This window comes from Cygnus olor, chromosome 3 (assembly GCF_009769625.2).
Source record: "Cygnus olor isolate bCygOlo1 chromosome 3, bCygOlo1.pri.v2, whole genome shotgun sequence".
Taxonomy (NCBI): domain Eukaryota; kingdom Metazoa; phylum Chordata; class Aves; order Anseriformes; family Anatidae; genus Cygnus; species Cygnus olor.
Genome location: NC_049171.1, coordinates 80,540,390 through 80,560,481, shown reverse-complemented (window position 1 = coordinate 80,560,481; position 20,092 = coordinate 80,540,390). Strand labels below are relative to the sequence as shown.

Sequence of the window (20,092 nt, the reverse complement as noted above, 5' to 3'; positions counted from 1 at the left end):
CTGGATATGTGTCTGAAGCATTCCAATCGTGAATTACCTTTCATGTGGAAAAAAGAAACTGTTGCACTTCAGACAGCCACCCTGCTGAATTATTTAATGCAACTAAATACCTGCGGAGCTCCGCCGCGCGTTACAAAAACCTGCAAAACTGGCTCAATTCCTGGCCTCGAATCAATGTTATGTTCTCTTTCTGTAAGCTACTTTATGGCATCAAATGAGTGACTTGGAGCAATTCTGGAGACATCTGGAGAAAGAACAGAAAACACAGGCAAGTGTGGAGGGGAATGGACACATTCCTGTCAGGACAGCCCAGGCTGCTGCAGAGGCTGCTGCTGCCTGTGGGGAAGTGAGAGCATCTGAAGTTTAGCTTTGTGGCCTGCAGTGTCTCCAGGGCTAGTGTCTGTCCGAGAATGCTAATCTGGAGAAAGTGCCTCCTACAGAAAGGCAAAAAGGCACAAAGGCTGAGCGTTGTCCCAGGGGCTGCTTCAAGAGCCGTGTTTGTTCCAGGACAGACAAAGCGGGCCCTGTGTGCCGTTCACGCTGGCTCTAGTGCACCCCATTGCTTTCCCTGCATCATCATTCTTCCTGCCAAATTCATCTCCTGTGCCAGAGCTGAAGGTGGTGTTAAGTACCAACAGAGAACCGTCTGTGTAAACAGTGAGCATCTACCTTTGCTGATTTTCCTCAGATTTCACCTCAGCTTTGCTGGCTCAGCTCAGGAGCTCATCCTTTGCCTGTTTATTTACTGTAGAATGGGGACTGGGCTGTAGACGTTGTTACTGACACATGACAATGTGTAACTGTATGAGGTGATGATCTGGTGTGGTTCATACTTTTGGGAGCCAAGAGAAGGTGCAAATTAAAGCTCAAAGTGCTGTATATATGCATTCATCCTATTATATTATTTGCATTTCTCATTTGGCTTCTCTCAGTCTTTGTAGTGTGAATTATTCTAACTTTAATCATTCCTACAGAAATTGATTTCAATCAAATTTTCTTATATCATTCAAACTCACCGCACTAAAGGCATTTTACTTCTAATTCAGCCTACAATGCGATTAGCAATTTCCCTCAAGTGTTTTAAAGTAAACTTTAAACTGGAGAAATTCCTTCCAAGTGGCAAAGCCAAGGCTGGTCAAACTAGACTCGCTGATTCATAGAGCCTACACATAGGACAAATGTAAGGGATCATGCAGTGTGCTACAGCCAGGCTCTCTGGCTACCAGCTCATCTCTTCTGCAAACTGCAACTAGAACCACCAGTAAAGACACCCTGATGTCAGCTTTGTGCTGGCCAGGAATTACTGCAGTGACGAGTCAGGCACCACTGGGAATCCAGCCCTGCTTGCAGCAGGCAAGCCTGAGCAACAAGAGAAGGCTTCCCAGAGCTTCTGTGCTTTCAGATCCTTTTGGAACCATTTAACCTCATTTATTTTTGTCTTTGTGCTCTACCCATTAAATAATATTTTTGTTTTCTCCCATTTCTATACCACTACAGTCAGCTATTAAAAAATGAAGAACTCAGGCATGAAGCACAACCAGTCTGGCTTTGTGTATCCTTGAATTTGCTCTACAGCTACCTCCTCCAACATTCATCTGGAAGTGCATCAACTCACAGACTGCTTCTCACAATATACACACTTTACAATATCAACAGTTAAACTCACGTGTTATTTTAATGAATCTCTCAGACCATTCATTGATTCCCCAAGTGCAAAACTACTTTACCATTTTTCTCACTCTTTCAGATTTTTTACAGAAGCATAGGAAAAAGTGGAGTATGGTGCTTCCTTGGGAAAACAGACCAATATTCATCCTCTGCAAATCTGAGCTAAGATGTCCTTTCCAAAAACCTCTCTGATTTAAGATGGTGGTTTCAAGCCATCTCACATATTGTATGTATCACTCCACAGTTTTTATTAGTGACTTTATTATACCATTAAAACACAGGTAAATTTTCCTAGACAAGTAAATAGGCATTAGAAAAGAAAGAGAGAGAGAATGTGACTGTGGAAATGGCCCACAAAATCTCAGCCTTACATTGCCTTTGTTTTCAGCTGAAACTTTGATGACGAGAGCAGACAGTGGCTTACAAAACATGTGGTGGGTACTTAGGAAGTTCTGGAATAGGATAGCGGCCCATTGACCCCTAAAATTTTGGAACCACTGATTTAAATCCACTGCCTGTGAACATTAACACCGCATACTAAAGAATATGAGTACTGATGCTACCTGTGCTGGTATCAGCGGTGCGGGCTCATTCTGTTGTTCAAGGGAACAAGAGGAAAATGCCACTCATCGTCTTGTATCTTCCTTGTTTTCCATGTTAGTACCACCTGCATGTTTGCAGAGGAGGGAGAATTATAGCAGAACACTACAATTTAGGAAGAATTCTGCTGAAAAACCTTACAGATTCAAGAGAGATTCAGATGATACTTGTAAAATAGAGGGAGTCAGCAGTGAATTAATGTTGATACAAAGAACTAGACTTGATTTAAAGTTATTGAGGCATGAACTGGGGTCATGTTACTCACTTTAATGGAGCTGCTGCAAATTTATATTGACGTACATGAATTCAGAATCAATTCCCTCGTGCATAGTATTTTATGGTAAAACTCCGATTTCAAACTGAACAGCAGGCATGCTGCCATATCAGCAGGAGCTTTAATTATCGTAATTAAAGAAAATCCACATATCTGAAAGATAGGTCGCACTTTCAAGCATTCTAGAGAGAAGAACATTAATGTTCTGATAAAATCTTTAATTTCATTTACTTACCTTTCTCAATATATATATTTTTATTATTATTCCAAATAGTTTATAATCTTTTTATAGCATGTACATGAGAGCCGTTTCAGGGCATTTCCGTATAGGCTATGACCATCTTCTTTTCCAAAGACTGCAATAGATGCCTTGCAAAAATCACTCAAGTATTCACATGTGGTGGCCACTTCTTATCTGAAAACTCACAGTTTCAGTAAAAGTTATCAGTCTGAAGTGCTTCTATTCTTGGAATACCAAAGTTGATATTCCAAGGGCGAGTTGATGTATTGTTGTACTTCTGATCTGGCCATCTTCCTTTCCATTGCTGCTGCTTAAATTCTGCCATACATCACCACAATGACAAGTACAGGCCGCCTCGTTTCTCTGGTCTTGAGAAAACTAAAGACAACGCGTAACTCTGAGCATCCTGCTGGCTCTATACTGCACCTCCTGCCAGGGGAAGCTGGCCAGCAGCAGGGGGACCAGTGACAAGCCTTGAAGTAGTTACTGGTGGGCACGAGTTTCATGGCATGGCAGAAACCTCTGCTAGAGGAGAAACCGGCTGCTGCCAGCAGGGCGGAGGGACGCATAGGCATGGTCTTGCTTCAGCAGGATCTGAAAGACTGATAAAGCAGCGGTATCTCTGCTTTCTGGTAAACAGGAAGCTCTGGTTGAGAGGTAAAGAAGACTTCTCTTTCTTCCGGGCTGCAGGAAGCGCAGGGGCTTCACACAGACATTCGGGAGTTTGCGCCCAGAGAAGGGCACCCTCCTCCTCGTGCCCTGCACCGCTGGTGCCCTTCCCTGGGCGCAAACTCCCGGATGTCTGTGTGAAGCTGTCACCTCGTGCACTACACTGTGGCAGGTGGGCCATGGGGCCTGGTGTCTGAAGCTTTCCCTGTGCATTGGGTAACCCCTTGTCAGCACCGTGACCTAAGCTTTACAGTACCAATTTGCTATTGTGGTAGCCAGCAGGCAACCAGAGAGCAAATGGAGCGCTAATATGAGTTGAAGCCGGGTAAAGTCCTCACCAGGAGACGCGGCAGAGGTCGGGGAGCAGTGGGGCGATGCACCAGGGAGAGGCGTGAGGGGGGTGCATTACAGTAAGGCCATCTGAGCACCCTGCGTGCCTTTGCCTGGTTTTGAGGCACAAGAAGGGCTTGTCAGACCCGGGCAGGCTTAGGGTAAGGGCACTTATGCACGGATATGTCAATATGTCAATATATAAAGCGTGCGCCTGTTAACATGGCCCGTGACGGATTGCTGCCCCTTGCAGACAGCTAATAAATGGCCCGGCCTTGCCAGTCGGCCTCCCGGGGAGGGTGCGCACAGCGCCGTGGTTACTTCACTGCACGCCGGGTTTACCTGCACAGGGTCTGAAAAGGAAAGGGGGGCTGGGGCCGGGCCAGGCCGAAAAGCACTCCGGGGGCGTGGCTTGCCGGGAGTAGGCGTGGTCTATCGGCGAATGGGCGTGGCCCCGACCGCACGCCCCGCCCCGAGGGCTTCCCCCCCTCCCCTCCCCGCCGGTCACCCAGGCGGCGCCGCCGATTGGCTGCGGCTCGCGCGTGACACCGCCCCCCCCCCCCCCCCCACCCCTTCCCTCTTCCGCGCGCCGGTGGCGGCGGAGCGGGAGCGGCGGCGTCAGGTGGGGCGGGGCGGGGCGGGCGTTGCCATGGCGACGGGGGCGGGCGGCGCGGTGGGGCCGGGCCGGGCCCTCCCGCCATGGGCTGCCGGGAGGCCGGCGGCGGGATAAGAGCGGCGCGGGCGGCCGGGCGTGCCGGCTCTGCCGGAGCAAGGAGCGGGTAAGGGCGGCGGCGGGCAGCGGGGCAGCGCCGCCTCGGCGTGCGGAGGGCTCGGCGGGCCCAGGCCCCGGCGCTCGGGACAGGCGGGTCCCTCCGGCGGCCGGTGCCTCGGCGCCGCTGGGCCCGGGCAGCGGGAGGCGGAAGAGGCGGCGGCGGCGGCGCGGGCGGGGCCCTGCCCGCCGCGGGGCTCCCGGGAGGGGCCGGGCCGGGCCGCGCGGGAGGGGCGGGGCCAGCCCCGGGGCCCGGCGGCGGCGGCGGTGGCTCCGCCCTCCCGGTGGCTCCGGGGGCGGCCGTTTAACGGCCCCCGCGCGCGCTGGATCTCCCCGGTCCTGCCCGGCGGGCCCCGGTAAGGGCAGCCGCGCCCCGCCGTGCCCCCTGCTCCCGGGCGCTGCGGTGTTGTTGTTGTGCCCGCTGTGGGCAGCGGCGGGGCTCCCGTGGTGCTCTGAGGTGGCGGATGGCGGGCCGGGATGGGATGGGGTGCTCCTCTGGGGGAAAATACCTCGGGATCGGGTAATGCCCGGTATCCCGGAATGAACCGAGAGCTGCCTCTTATCTGTACAGATAGCGGGGGCAGCAGGTGCTCCGCTGGAGCTGAGGGCAAAACCTCTTGTGTAAGAGGAGGCAGAGCGGCTGAAGGAGCTCAGGAGGAGCATCGTGTGGTGAGCTAGGAGCCGGGAGAGCATCTAGCGCGGTTATAAATGGAAACTGGCTAGAGGAGAAAATCTGGACGGGAGACGCTTTTTCTGGTTGTGATGCCACGTGAATCAGGAAGGCTTCTATGAAAGCATCTGGAGAAAGTCGGAGTCAGTGACGCAGCCTTCTGTCGCTAACAGAATCCTGCCGCTGCCTGCGGACTGCTGGGGGTAGCCTTTGGCATAAAAGCAGTGAGGAGGTCTGTTTTAGTCATGTGTATCGTGATCTTTTGCTAGGCAGCAGGGGAGAGATGTCTGGAACGTTTAACCCTTTCTGGAGGAAATATTGATAGTAGAGGTATGTCTGTTGACATATTCTGGTTGAGGTTGCTTGCTTGGACAGGAGACAATGTCTGCAAGGAGAGCTTATAATAGTGGGGCTGCAGGATGGTAAGGAGTCATCAAAGTCGTCATTTTTTTTTCTTTAACTGTAGGCTGACAGACCATCGCCAACAGTGCAAAGAATAAAGTATCCTCTTAGGTACCTTGGGAGACTTGCTGTTTGGTGCCTCTGAGAGTTTCTATTGGACACTTAAAATACCAAGAGAAGGAAGAATGAGAAGGCTTTCATATATTGTTATAGCTGAGAAGAGATCAACCTTTTCATATGGTGTTCTAATTCTGTTCTTTTATCTTTAAAATGTTGAATAATTGTTGTAGGACTTTTCTGTTAGTTCAGCAACCATTTAATAAGGATTCTTAAATGCTTCCTTTTGCTTCTGTTTCTCTTAGACCTGTGTAGGCTTTTCCCATGCCTCTGTATCAGTTTGTAGTGCTGTTCTAGACAGTAAGAAGAGACTTTAAGCACCTTGAACAGTAGCAGTGTTGGAAAGTAAAACACTTGATACCTAAACATTAGGAAAGGGAAACTGTACATTCTTAACACCCAGGAAAAGTATGTTGCTGCTTTTATTTAGCTTTCTTTGGAATTGAGCTCAAAGAGCACAAGCAAGCAGTATGAATTTTAACAGATGCTTCAGGCAGTTACTAGTTCTGATTTTTTGTCAGTGATTTCTTTCATAGTCCATGATGCATCCTTATTAATGTACAACTGTACACCTTTGTAGCTTGTGCAGAGACTTAGGACTCCTGTGTATTTGAAGAATTTTGCCATTGTCTCTTCAGTCTCTTCAAATAGGTAATATTGCACATAGAAGGAATTCTGAAGCAAAAAATGGTTCCTGTCTTCTGTGGGTAGAAGGGAGCTGAGGGAAAACAGGGTGAAAAGATTATGTTGTAAGAGGATTCTGTTGCACCAGGAAGCACTTGCTGCTGAAAATGCTCTCACTTGCCTTCTGCAGACAAATTAAGGTTCATTGGAGTAAACAGCTGTCATCAGCCCTCACCAAGGTCTGTTTTATCCTTCTCCGATGAGGCATCAGGCTCCATGGGCTTCCTCAGTGAAGAACTGCACCAGCTGCTGCCTGGGATGTCAGTACTGGATGTTGTTAATTTGGGCCATCTTTAAGGTGTTCCTTTTTAAAACAAAGCAAAAAAAAGATTTTAGTGTTTTAAAAGGATTGTAATATGCAGGGAGGGAGGACTCTGTATATGCCTGTGGTTATGTTTTACCTCTTCCAGTTGGAGATGGTTGTGAGTGTCAGTCACTCTTGCACACAGTTATATGATGAAGAATAGATAGGATCAAGTAATTGAGTGGGTATCATCAGAGCTATCAGCTCCTGTGATACCACTGTTCTGAAGGAGATAAACCTGTTTTAAGTTGTGTCAAGATCAGGGAGAAGAATCTGTGGGCACTTCTCTTCTGTTGTGGTTCTGGTTCGCCTGAGCTGATCAAGCAGCTTGTTGCTGTGGGGAGATCTGCCTCCTGCCTTCTCCTTTTTTCTGGCAGCGACTGACCTCTGCATGGCAATTTAACACAAACATAAGCCAGCTGGAAGAAAACTTTTCTGCAAACCTGTGGAAATGGATTGCATCGAGAAACTGAGTGGACCAGCAGTGTTGGTGGAAGAGGAAAGGAAGAATTGCTGGGAAGGAATAGCCATGCCTCGCTAGCAGGGAGCTGCAGATGGGCTGAGCTGCTCCTCAGGAGGTGGGGACTCCCCCTTAGGCAGAGCAGGATATCTGCTTGAGTTTCTGAGGTTACTTGGGAGGAACCAATAAAGCATTGTGGTGTTTAGTAGACTGAGACTTTTTTTTCCCTTCACTTCTCATTCAGATGCTGCATTTCAGCATGCCTTTCAGTGACATGTTGAAATTAGTTCATTAGTGATTGTCTTGCCTCCAGATAAAACAGTGCAGAAACAATGCTGGATGTGTGAAGGGGAAGGGGAAAGAGAAAAGCATGTCATGTGTAGTCTTGGTGGAAGAGGTTTTTCTTGCTATAAACTGTCAGCTGTAATGGCTTATGCTTACAGCCTAGGGTCTGATTAGCTTCCCAGAAAAACGGGATTTTAGGCTTTTGGTACTAACTATTAGGGTAGAGTCATGGGTCTTGCTAGTGTGACTTGTGCTCTGCAGGTAGACAGCTTAAATCCAATGCTGAGGGTAAGTGCAAAGCAGAACAATTTAACACAATTAATCAGCTTATGTATGTTGAAGAAGGGGTAGGTATGTAATGCTGTAGTCCATCCAGTGGAGTCCTGGAATAGTACTATTTCCTGATACCTGCTGAAACAGCTATTACGTTTTGGTTTCCTGCATATTGAAGTTACAGTAGGCCTTTCGAAGTCACCACTGCATATTTCATCTGTCATCTTCTGTGTCTGTGCTCTGCTTCTCAGACTTCTCAGCCCTCTACCTCGCCATACATAGCTCACTACTGCCTGCTGCTACTGCGGGTGTGATTTTGCATGGGCCATGTGGTACGTAAGCACTGAAACTGTTGTCTTGTGCACTTCTGAACTTGTGTAGTTCTCTGCAGACTTCTGGGGCTTACCTCCTGCAGCTCTTGTTTGCACAGCACTTTGAGCCACGTGGAATGGAGGGACTCCATGAATCACTTCGTGGTACCCTGTGAAAGAACCGGCCTGCGCTTTGGTAGCCTGGAGTGTGGGGTAGTGGGGATGTGGGGGACAAAAGTAGGGAGCGGTGCTGGAAGACTGTTTTCTGCAAGGCTGTGTCTGTGTCAGGCAGTTGTTCAACCATTCTAACAGTCTCAGTTAATCCCCACATTTATTTGTTCTTTTCCCTCTTTTCCTCCACCCCCAGGTAAGCTTCTTGACTGCAGTTACAAGTATCATTGTGCTGTGAGGGAAAGTACGCGTGCATGATGCACCAGGAGTGGGTGGGCGCCTGGTTCTTTGGACTTGTGGCTGTAGAGAGAAGCCTGTCTGCTTTTCTAAGAGAAAACTGGGAAGTGGGGAGATAAAATGTAAAAGGGAATTGCCAGGTAGTGGTAGCATTAAAACTTTGAATTTTGTACAATTCTATTTCAGCAAATGACTTTATCCATTCCTCTCTAGTATTGTGGAGACATTTCCGGAAGATTTATCTTCTTGAGGGGGATGAATGGCAAAAACATGTAACTTGATCTGTTAACCTTGGTAATCAACACTAAGGTTAAGCCTTACTCTACTAACCAGATTAGGAATGAATGATAGAAATGGCACTGTGAAGGGATGAATAGTTTGTCTTAATTTTGGAAAAGAGTGAATTAGCAAGGAAAATATAAAGATTTAAGGAAATATTTTTGAGCATTTGTAGCGTTTCAGGAATCAATAAAAGTACAACAAACTTATGCTATATTTCAGGTGTTTTTTGTAGTTTTTTTGTAGATTTGAGTCAGTAATTGACACTAAAATAGACTTAGATAATTTATTAAAAAGTATCAACTTCCTATTCTGTTTCTAATAGAAGATGAAAGAGGCTAACAATCCTAATCTCAAGTTAGGGGCAAACATTCTTATGGCTTGCTTTAGAGAAAATGAAACAATTGTCAGACTATAAAACCTAACGTGTAGCTACCTGATGTACATTATGTGCCTTTGCATTAGCTGCATCTCTCAAATCTAAGGAAGAAGAGTGTAGTTTCACTCTTGATTTATAGTTCAAATAATGAAAAATCGAAGGAAAACTTTTATGTATCTGGGTATCTAGGTGAAATTCTACATGGGTATCTTTACCTCCAAAAGGTGGTCCTAAATTTATTAGAAACTATTTTAAAAGCTTAAGTTACTTTAGTTACAAAGGCACTTTCATTATTGGAGTCCTGTGAAATCCCTGGCATTTGCAGAAAAAAAATTTGCATGTGATGTTTGGTTACCAGAAATACTTCTTCACTGTATATCTAGTCTTCATCTGCCACACTTCATTCACTTTATAAACTGTCATAACAGTTTCAAGTCTTGTTTGTGTGTACATGTGATGGGTTTCTGTAGTTTGGGGGACATCTTAAAGTTTGACTGGTTTTAGTATTTTGAATGGCTTTATGGTTTCCTAGAGTGTTTCAGAATTTTTTAAAATATTTGTCTATTTGCTAGTAGGTATGTTGGGAAACTTCACACTTAGTCATTATTATATAAAGTATGATCATTGATTATAGTTTCTGTGTTGCGGTACTTGACTAATTTTTGAGTGCTTTGAAGCTTTTTCTTGAAGTTTAACGTCAAGAATAAAACAAAAATCCGATTTGTTCCCAACTTGCATTTCCACTGAAGAAAAGTTACCTGAAGTGAGATGTTGTGTGACTCCTTCTGGCTGTAGTTCTCTTGCTGGTTAGGCAAGGGTGTTCACAGGCTGGTTTGTTTCCCTTTGCTCTAAAGCCTGGGAGAGGTACAGGGTCAGGCCCCCAGAAGCAGCTGATGCTGCTTGTGCTTTGCAAAGAAGCTGGCACACTGAGCTTAACTGGAACAACAGTGTGAGACTCTGTTCTGGGAAATGCTATTTTCTCATAATAGCTTCAGGTTGCTACCTGCTGTCTTGTCCCCATGTGATTACGACTAGAAAATACGGATTTCACAGACTGGTTTTAAAATCCCAGAAGCAGAGTGTCTTCTGCATGTTAATGACCTCTTTAACTCTGATCATTGACCATCTTCTCTTATTTAACTGCTTTTGGTGAGTACTTTAGACGCAATGGCCAAGTTTATCTTCAGCGCTTTGCTTTCTAGTTCTAATCCTCTAACTACCAAGCTTTCAGTTTCAGGAATAGCCTTTACTCGTTGCTTCAGCAAGAGTGCCTCAAGATGCTGCTCAACTCTTTTTGCTTCTTCCATCTCTGAGTATTTTGGTGCAGTCAAAATGTATAATCTCACAGGTTACAGAGAAGCGTGCATGGTCTTCCACATCACACTTCAATTTGTGTCAAGATGACATTTGTTGTTTAAAATCGTCTCCAGGTAGATGCAGTGTGTTCTGTGTACTTGTGGTGTGGTCACAACTGCAGCATTTTTCCCTGGTTGCACTGGAGACCACAGTATCTGCTGTACAGCCAAATAATGCAGGAGGATGTTCTCAAAGTCAGGTTAGCTTTGCAGGGGCTCATCGCTGTGGGCTTTCTGCTGGAGAGGTCCTGAACTTCCGACTTGACCTCTGTAGTAGACTGTTTCTTTCCTGTTGCTGTTTAGAGTGGAATGTAGTCTTCATCTTCAGAGTTAGTCACCACTGCGCAACCACAGCTGTCAAGACTTGCTCTCTTGTCTCTTGAGGGGTGTTTATCAAATACAAAGCTTGGAAGAACACATTTTGGAGTATTACTTGGTTATCTTTTAATTTGGTGAAGAACTTGTTAGTACTAAGTGTTCCAAACATGGTTTACTTGGTAGCCTCGCAACTTCAGCCTTTTCACTGCTGAATGTTTTATCAAGTTCTTCATCCTCTGGTTTTCTTTTGAAATAACTTAGTGGTCTTTCATAGTTTATTTTTCTACATAAGTTCTGTCTTGTGTTGGCATATGTATCAGTTCCTTTCTCTAGTACCATGTGTTCCTTACAGACATTGTCTTCTGGCACTTGAGATAACATCTTGAACAGGTTCTTGTCTTCTCTGACCGTGGTAGCCAAGCTTGTCTTAAACATTTTCATGGTATTGGTAACAGCATGGTGGTATTCTTCTTTGGAGCACTTTAGCCAGTCTCCGTGACAGTAAGCATACTTGTTTTTAACACAGTTGATGTAGCAGTGATTATCTCCGCAAACCTACAGCGTTCACTGTGCCTACTCTAAGGAATGTTTGTCCTCAGTACCTGCATGTGCTGGTGTGAAATATGTAAAATTAAATGAACTGGAATGCATATAATGTGGCTGACAATGTGGCTATAGTTACTGCTTTGAATAGTATAAAACCACAAGCTAAGCATAACTTATGCCTAGCATATACTATGTACAGTGGTAATGCGTGACTTGCGTGTAGGTGGTTGTTCGGGAGCCTGTCTTTTCATCAGTGCTGTACTTTTATCTTCTCGATGACTCATCTTCTCTAACCTGATTGCAGGCTTAGCAAGATTGCATGCCCAGGTGTTTCACATTGGTTGATGACTAAACAAAATTCCATGTTGAGTTGAGAAGCTGTCTCAAAGCACTTGTGATATGCAGATAAACTGAGGGACTCTTTGCTGTTTACTGTATCAGTGCTATTTCATTCAGACTCAAAAGGGGGAAACAGTTGCTGATCCTCTAACTTGTAAAAGGATGCAGGTCTTTGTAGCTCAAGGCAGAACCTGATCACAACCTGCTGAATTTCAGCAAGAAAAATTTTCCTTGCGCTGATCACTTAATCTCTTGTGCCTTCTTTTCAGCACAGTTAGCATTGCACTGCTCCATTTCATTACGGCAGCTTGCATAGCTCCTCATTACAAGGGACGCTTTTTAAAATCCTACACTAAGGGCTCTTACTCTTATCTAGTACTTTTTCCAAGTAAGGGTCATATAAGTCAGGTAGGTATTTGTGTGGAAAACCTGTGACAAGACAAAACCGAAATACTAAAGCATTCCACTTTTCTACTAACAGATTTTACCATCATGTAATAAAGGGGAAGGGAAATATAATCAGTTTTGGATGTGTTCTACAAATGGAGAGTTGACACTTAATTCTAGTCTCCAAGATTATAATACTTTCCAAAGAGTAAATATGAAGTGAGTAGGATTTGCAGAAGTGAGAGTAGGATTTGCAGGTGCCATATGTCTTAAGTTTAACATTCACTTTTTAAGTATCTTGAAATTACAGCAACATAATAAACTCTACTTGTAAAAGTTCTGTCATGAGTTAAACAGGTAATGCATTTCTTTGGAAGTAGACTTGAAAATGAACAACAAATCATGACATGAATGCTTCATGGTCAAGTTGGGTAAGATGCTGTAGCTTGAGTTAAATGTTCTTTAAAAGAGGTCTGTGTTTCACTGCTGTGAACACTTCAGTAGCCTGTGATGCATCAAAATTCACTGGATTGGCCTTAATGAGATCATTTATAAAAATGACTCCCCTGACAAAGAACAATTAACTAAATGTACTATATGGAATTATGCAAGGAATTTCATGGAAGACATGGGGAAGCTGTTTCCTGTGCTCCAGGAGGTGTTAGCTTGCAGATGTGGTGGCAGAGAAGACAACTAATACACAGGAGGAACTAAGATGAGTGGGGTGTGTTAGCATGCTTTAGAAAACGTGAGGGCTGGGTTTGAATAACACGCTTGGCCTCTGCCATACCCTGGTACAGGAGGCACTAGTAGACTAGGACAATTGCTGAAATCCTAGGTTTTACCAGTAGTTTCATCATGGTGGATTTCAGAATTTTTAATTTAATGATTGTTTTTTAACCTTTGGAGTTAGTTTTATTTGTATGATGTTTTAGAGGTCTGAGCATACAGTTTGTATATTTCTGGTGCATTGCTTGTATGTGGACAAGTCTGCGTTTAGGTTGCATGTGAGCTGGTTTCCTTTCTGGGTACTCAGATCCCTTATCACCTGCTATTTCCTTGCCAAGTTCTTTTGGTTTTGGTTCTCCCTGGTTGTGCAACCTCCTTAGAGCAATTTATTATACCTCACTGTTGTTCTTGGCTTGATTTCCAGTCCCCTATGTGCAGCTTGTAGTTACAATCCTTTTATAGTCACTGGCAGCTAATTAATTAGAAACCGGTTGTTTGGAGCTGATAGAACAAGCTGATGCATTTCATGGCCATTAGTAGGTTTTCTGCTCGGGGACTGATACGTAACAAAATGTATGTAGCAGAAATGCTAAGGACGTAAATTGGAGTTTGTAGAATGGAAGTAGTGTCATAAAGTTATACTTTGGAAATTCATGAAGAAAATGTTTTTTGTATGTAAACAAGAACATTGTGTATGTATTAATCTGTTATACCATTTTGATTTGAGCTTCTATCATTCATTCAGAGGTGCTGTTAAAAATAATTGTGCTGGAATTTTTTGAGATTGTAGAAGTAGTCTTGCTGGGCAGAGTACAAGTCAGAAGGTATCCCAGAAACTGGATTATACTTTACTTGGCCAGCATATTTTTTAGAAGTAACTTAAACTGCATCTGCTGGAGTTTAATCTGAAACAAATTCTGTGCCCAGTTACCTGTGAGTTCAATTTTTCCAACTGTTGAAACAACTCCCCCCCCACAAAAAAAAAACCACACCCACCACTGAACAACCACACCCACCACTAAACCACTGAGGCATGAAAATATATGGCAAATGATGATTTGGGAATAAGGAAAGGCTTTGTTTGTCTGTACTTCCTCACATTCTGTGGCATTTCATAGATCTGTATCCCAATCAGAAGAATGACACTTCTGAAACTGAGAAGTCGACTTGTCTGGACATCTAATGTCATTTCATATCTCTAGGTACCTGTATCCTTAGGTATATTGCTGATTATAGGTTTTCTGACTTGTTTATACACATGTGGTAGGTATTTTGGAAAGTGCCTATTTCCTTAGTTTGGCTGAATTTAGCATAGCATTTGTCTGATCTTGATTGTCTTCTTCCTTGGTATACCTGTTCAACAACAGAAATGACTCATTTAGGAAGCACTGTGACATGGATTGCTGGCTGTACACCATATTAAAAGGAACATTTTTATTTATGGACTGTCTTTTTCAGAAAGCACAGATATTTTAGTTCCCTAAAATTCTGAGCTTTTTTCAGTATAAGATGAAGTGCTTTCACATCCACTTAGTAGTAGAAATCTAATTCCCAAATTCCCAGGTTGTATAAACATTGAGCTTCACTGCTTAAATTTGATTTTAATATCTAGGCAGCAGAACATAAGTAGACAACGTTTATAGGAGGCTTAAGATGTGTGTAGAAGCAGGGCTTTGTCTTGTGGTGGTGTTTCAAGGCGAGCATCCCACGTAAGTGAGAAGGGAGCTGCATACACTTCTGACTTTATGTGAAAGCGGCAGTAGTAAGATTATACATGCACAAACACTTGTGTATACAGCAGTGCTATTGCTCTGAAGATCTCAGTGTACCTTACAGTGTTTATTGCAGTAATACTTGTTTATCATATTATGAACTCGATGTACTTTTCCCTGGTCAGTTAAGAAGACAGTGTGTATATTATTGTTCCAAATATACTAAGCATTTTTTCACTTTATGTTGGGGGGAGAGTCTGAATAATGTCTTTGGCAATATTAGTGGTCTAGTGGATTTTGCAGAAGACTAAAAGCCAGTTTCTGAAGTCCTTAATGAAATAAAAGACTGCCAGGCATCAAACCATGCCAAGGAAATTGACGTCTACCTGCAGTTGCCTTATGATAGCTTCTGTATATTACGAAGCTGCTTTTCATGTGCAGCTTAATGGCTGGAACAATGTTGCCTTAATGTATTTTCATAGTTTGTCTGCTTTTGTGACCCCCCAGATAGCTAATAAGTGAGAGCAAAGGTTAGAGCAGGAAGTGGCTGGAAATAAGGAGTAAGCAGGAGGTCTTTTGCAGAGCTAGAGCCTTGTCTGGTATGTCTGTTTTGAGAATGAGCTGTACTTGAGCTGTCTTGTTTTCACTTGTTTGCTCTTGTTTTTGAATATCAGTGTTGTTGGATGGTTAGCAAATGTTCACTGCCTGCTTTAAAGCTACACTTCTGGCTGATTGCCTTGCGTTTGTAAAAACAAGGCATGAAAGTGAAAGCCTCTCAAGTTTTCTGTTGATGCTCTGCTTGAATTACAGGTGCTGTTTTCTTAAGGGACTGCATATGGCTCCTGTTTCATAGCCCATTTTGACAGTGCCAGTTGGGTATTCATTTCTAGCCTGTTTAAAGTTTGGAATAATATCAAAAGAACAAAAGGAAGAATGCTAATTTCTGCAATACATTAGCTTCAAGCTTTACTTGCATTTCACTACCAAGGAGTCAATTTTGGTGTCTGCTGCTACCAAGATAAACAGTTTCTGTAATAAACCTGGCAATGTGTGTGTTACAATTGTGCAAGCCTGTTAGTGTCTCTGTCAGTGATGTGCTGGTGCTCTTCACCATACCTGTTGTCCTTTGCTAACAAAAAACAGAGCTTAAATTGAAAGTTTAACTCCAAAGTAAACCTGAAAATCACTGCTAATATAATCACGTTAATGTTAAAATCATGGAAGAGGTCACAAGCATATTCTACGAAGCAAAAAGGTTAAGTACAGGCAAGAAGACTGGGACAAGTATTTATTGAATGGAATGAGTACAATGTAAACATAGCTTTTATTGGCCAGTAGTGACTCATTCCCATGTTTTATTTCAGAGAATGAGTAAAACAGTTCCAATTTTAGAATTTGAGGCCAGAAATAACTGTATTGTACAATGGCTTATATAAATAGCATTTTCCCAAGTGTTAATTTTCATACCTACTGACAATGCAACTTCATTGTACTCTGTACTCAAAAGGACTCGCAGCCATGCCTTTGTGTAAAGCTTAGTCAATGTTTGTCTCTTATCTGGAACAGAAAACTAGGGAAGGTAAACAAATTAACAGCTGCATGTGCCAAACATTCTACTCGTGTTTGAATAGCCCATAAAGTAACTTCTCATAAGTTTATTTTTTTCTTACAAACAAGGCTATTGCTCCTTTAGTGCAATGTATAACAGGGCTAAAAGCATATAACCCTGTATACAAGACTGGTTGCTTTTATTGAAGATAACAGTGGGCTACAGGAAATGAAGGCTTACAAGTGGCTCATGCATGTCATGCACACCTCAGGTAGACGTAACTTTGCTTTACTCAGGCATTCTAGCTGGGTCATGCAGTTGTATGGATAGCACTCAGTAGCATGGTCATTTTAGACTGGCAGATACTAACAAGCAATTTGCAGAAGTTTTGATACCTACTTCATAAGAAACAGGAGACTGAAATAGTTTTCTGTTGTTGTTCTTTGCTAGTACTGTAAAATTAATATAAAAATTAAAAGGCCTGAGAGGAGGTGGGTTTTTCAGAGCAGTAATTTAGGCTCTTGTGTGAACTGGAGACCACCACCAAACTTTCCACCTTGTCTCTTACCCTTGCGGTAGTTGTTGGACAGCAGTTACAGAAAGTAATTGTGAATTAATGTTAGAGCATTTTGATTTCATTTGACTTACTATAATATTTCATTGCAGTGTTGCTATAGTAATTTGCTAATTGGTACTTTTTATTGTGTTACTGGACTTTTCAGATATTTCTGGACAATGTATTGCTGAAAGCACAGCCAACTCAAAGGCAGAGTTCACTCTCATGCATAATACTAGTCCTGGGCATGAGCTTCTTTGCATTTTCATCATTCCCTCACATTGTAGTGATGTTGGAGATAATACCTAATCATTAGTGCTGTATAAAGTTAGTATATTCATGATTTGGTATTCAACGCTCAACAACTGGTATTATTTTTAAGTTCCATTGTGGCTTAAATTATTTCAAGAAAGCTTTTGATATTTTCTTTTGAAGATACAAAGCCCACTGAAGTATAAGGCATTCCTATACTTCAAGATGCTCAACTGATGAGCAACTTCATAAAAATGAAATAAAGTCCAGAGAAACTACAAGTTTCAATTGCAGGTAAAGTGCAATACTATATTTATATCTATACCACAATAGTAAATAGAAAGTGCATCCCCTGAGAGCTGGCACAGGAAGGGGCTAAAGGGCAGAACTGATAGGAATTGAACTGAGGATGATATAAAGATGGATGTGAAGAGATTATATTTGCATATCAGGTCATTCACAGCTTAAGTGATTTATTCTCTTTAATGCGTGAGGATTTTTTTCCTTTCAGACATGGTTACTATTCATAAAGAACACCTCAAATAAAATGAGATGATATTCTAGAGGGTGGTATGGAATTTAAGGGTGTGCATTTTTTTCAGGGCTAGCAATGCAAAGTCCTGACACACTGTATATTCCGTAACTGTCCCATTAGGATTGTACACAGCACTGGTGAACCAAGATTTTGGTAGGCTTCTTGCTGTTCTCTTATGGTCTTGCTCATCTGTGATTTTTATTTCACCTACACAATCTCTCTGAAATCCAAAGACAAGCTAAGACACTCTACCACGCTACTGGTACTTAGTACAGTGTCTGCTTCCATACTGCCAGGCATCACAGCAATTAAAGATGTCATCTTAAAACAAAAATACTGCAGTAGAGTAGTTCCTCCTTAGAGCAAGTTAGTTGGCATACTTTCTCAGAGTAAGAGGCAATGCCATGCTGTGTGGGATGAAGTGTCAGTATACCACTATCCGCAACAGAAAGAGAAAGTGATAAGCAGGCTGAAACGTTAGGATGTGGGTGGATTTGTTGTTTGTTTTTGGGGAAGAAAAAAAAACCCTCTGTGGAGCATTTGCTTTGTTACAACATCAGTGAGGCAAGTTGTTCCGTGAGTTTGTTTTAAAAGCGCTGTGCTTTAAGGGCTTAGGTGACTGGTCAGGAAACAACACAAAAGGCTTGCTCTGCATATGCAACTTTTCTGGAAAGTTCTTAATTATTTCTTATTTGATTTTGCTTTATTCTTTGCCTTCCATACAGGCTGAACATTGAGGTGATCTGAAACTGCATTTCCATAGACGTGTGGTGTCAGTCTGTTTCAGGACTGAATTGCAGGGAAAGAAATGAGTATAAATAAGCAGCTAGCACGTGTTGAAATGATTCCTTCTAAACAGAACTGCTTTGTCCTGCATGATAGCGCTAATTTTTTTTCTGTGCTTTAGATTGACAGCATCTGATGTTCTTAGCAATTGTGTATGAAATTCTCTGTTAAGATGGCATGCTTGATGTCTTTTTGCATAAGTGTTAACAAAACAGTGTTTTATCTTACAAGTGATGTTGAAAATTCACCCTTTTGTTAGAGTTTTGCAACTTAAATCCATGGAACGGTGCAAGCAATGCAGAAAACTTGGAGAGTAAAGTTTCTGAAAGAAGGACACTGAAATATGGAGAACAGTGTCTTTTACGTCTTCTAATAAAGTCTAGTGCACAAAAACCGTGAGTTGCCTAAGCTATTATTGCTTTAGTTGCAATGAGTTGTGAACACTGGCTGTATGGAAAAGATGGTTTTCTGTGAGGCTTGAGTTGAAATGTGCTGCTCCAAGCACTCAAAGGCGGGCCAATTACTACAAGCTTGCCTGGGGAGGCTGGAGGTCTGTTCAGTGCACATACTCCATCACAATCGTAAAGATAAAGTTGAAGTTTTCATTTAATTGCCACCTGATTACTACAGTCATAATCTTTTTCTTTTTTTTTTGCTTTTCTATCCCTGAATTAAGGGGAATGGAGGGGGGGGGAATATGGACTATAAGTGGTTTTGGAGCATTCACCTAGAGACCTTTATAGTTGAATGTTTTTTCAGTCTTTTCTTGGTGTTGAGCTTTCATGTTCCCACTGATGGCAAATGCATTTCTGGCTCTTAATCACTTCTAGGGAATGAGGTTTTAATGTTTAGATTGGCTTTCAGCATTGGCACCCCAATTTGTCGATGTTTCAGTAAATGTGTGATTGGACAGCTCATCTGTCTGTCTGATTTGCTAATAGGTGTGGCTTGTGAAAATGTCAAGACTGATAGAAATTGGGTTCAGTTTAAACATTAATTTGGGACCTGGACAAGTTGGATTGATGGGCAGAGGCCAATGGGATCAGATTCAACAAGGCCAAGTGCCGAGTCCTGCACTTTGGCCACAACAACCCCATGCAATTGTACAGGCTTAAGGTAGAGTGGCTGGAAAGCTGTGCAGAGGAAAAGGATCTGGGGGTGTTGGCTGACACTCGCCTGAACATGAGCTGGCAGTGTGTCCAGGTGGCCAAGAAGGCCAACGGCATCCTGGCTTGTATCAGGAATAGTGTAGCCAGCAGGGCCAGGGAGTTGATCATCCCCCTGTACTCTGCTCTGGTGAGGCTGCACCTCAGGTACTGTGTTCAGTTTTGGGCCCCTCACTACAAGAAGGACATAGAGGCCCTGGAGCTTGTCCAGAGAAGGGCTACAAAGCTGGTGAAGGGCCTGGGACACAAGTCCTGTGAGGAGCCGCTGAGGGAACTGGGGGTGTTTGGTCTGGAGAAGAGGAGGCTCAGGGGAGACCTTATTGTTCTCTGCAACTACCTGAAAGGAAGGTGTGGGGAGCTGGGTGTTGGCCTCTTCTCACAGATAACTAGTGATAGGACTAGAGGGAATGGCCTCAAGTTGCACCAAGGGAGGTTTAGGTTGGAAATGAGAAGACATTTCTTCTCAGAGCAGTCAGGCATGGGGAGGGAGGATGGAACTCTTACATTACTTCAGTGGGCTCTACAGATACAAAGAGTAAAGCATATACAATACTGTTCTCTTCCAATTTTATTAACTACCTCTTTTCCAGTGATTAGGGTAATAATGATTTGGATATCTGTCAGGGCAAAAGAAAAGAACTGGTTTAAAGTGCAGTCAGGTGCTGATGTAAATGCATAATTCAGATTCTCCATCACTTGTATATAGAGCTGCAAGTGCTTAAAGTATTATGCATGTGGA

The 20,092-nt window shown here is 43.2% G+C and overlaps 1 protein-coding gene across 3 annotated transcripts in view; it reads left to right on the top strand.

The window, feature by feature from the left end:
• Positions 1 to 4,449: 4,449 nt before the first annotated feature.
• LYST (lysosomal trafficking regulator) overlaps positions 4,450 to 20,092 on the top strand; it is an 82,972-nt gene continuing 67,329 nt past the window's right edge. Inside the window, exon 1 of one of the 3 annotated variants that reach the window (XM_040551118.1) lies at positions 4,450 to 4,561. The gene's annotated coding sequence lies outside the window, so the exon portion shown is untranslated. Of the gene's footprint in view, positions 4,562 to 4,807; positions 4,908 to 17,049; positions 17,161 to 20,092 lie in introns of those variants that run through there. The other 2 variants (XM_040551119.1, XM_040551120.1) reach the window with 2 other exon arrangements.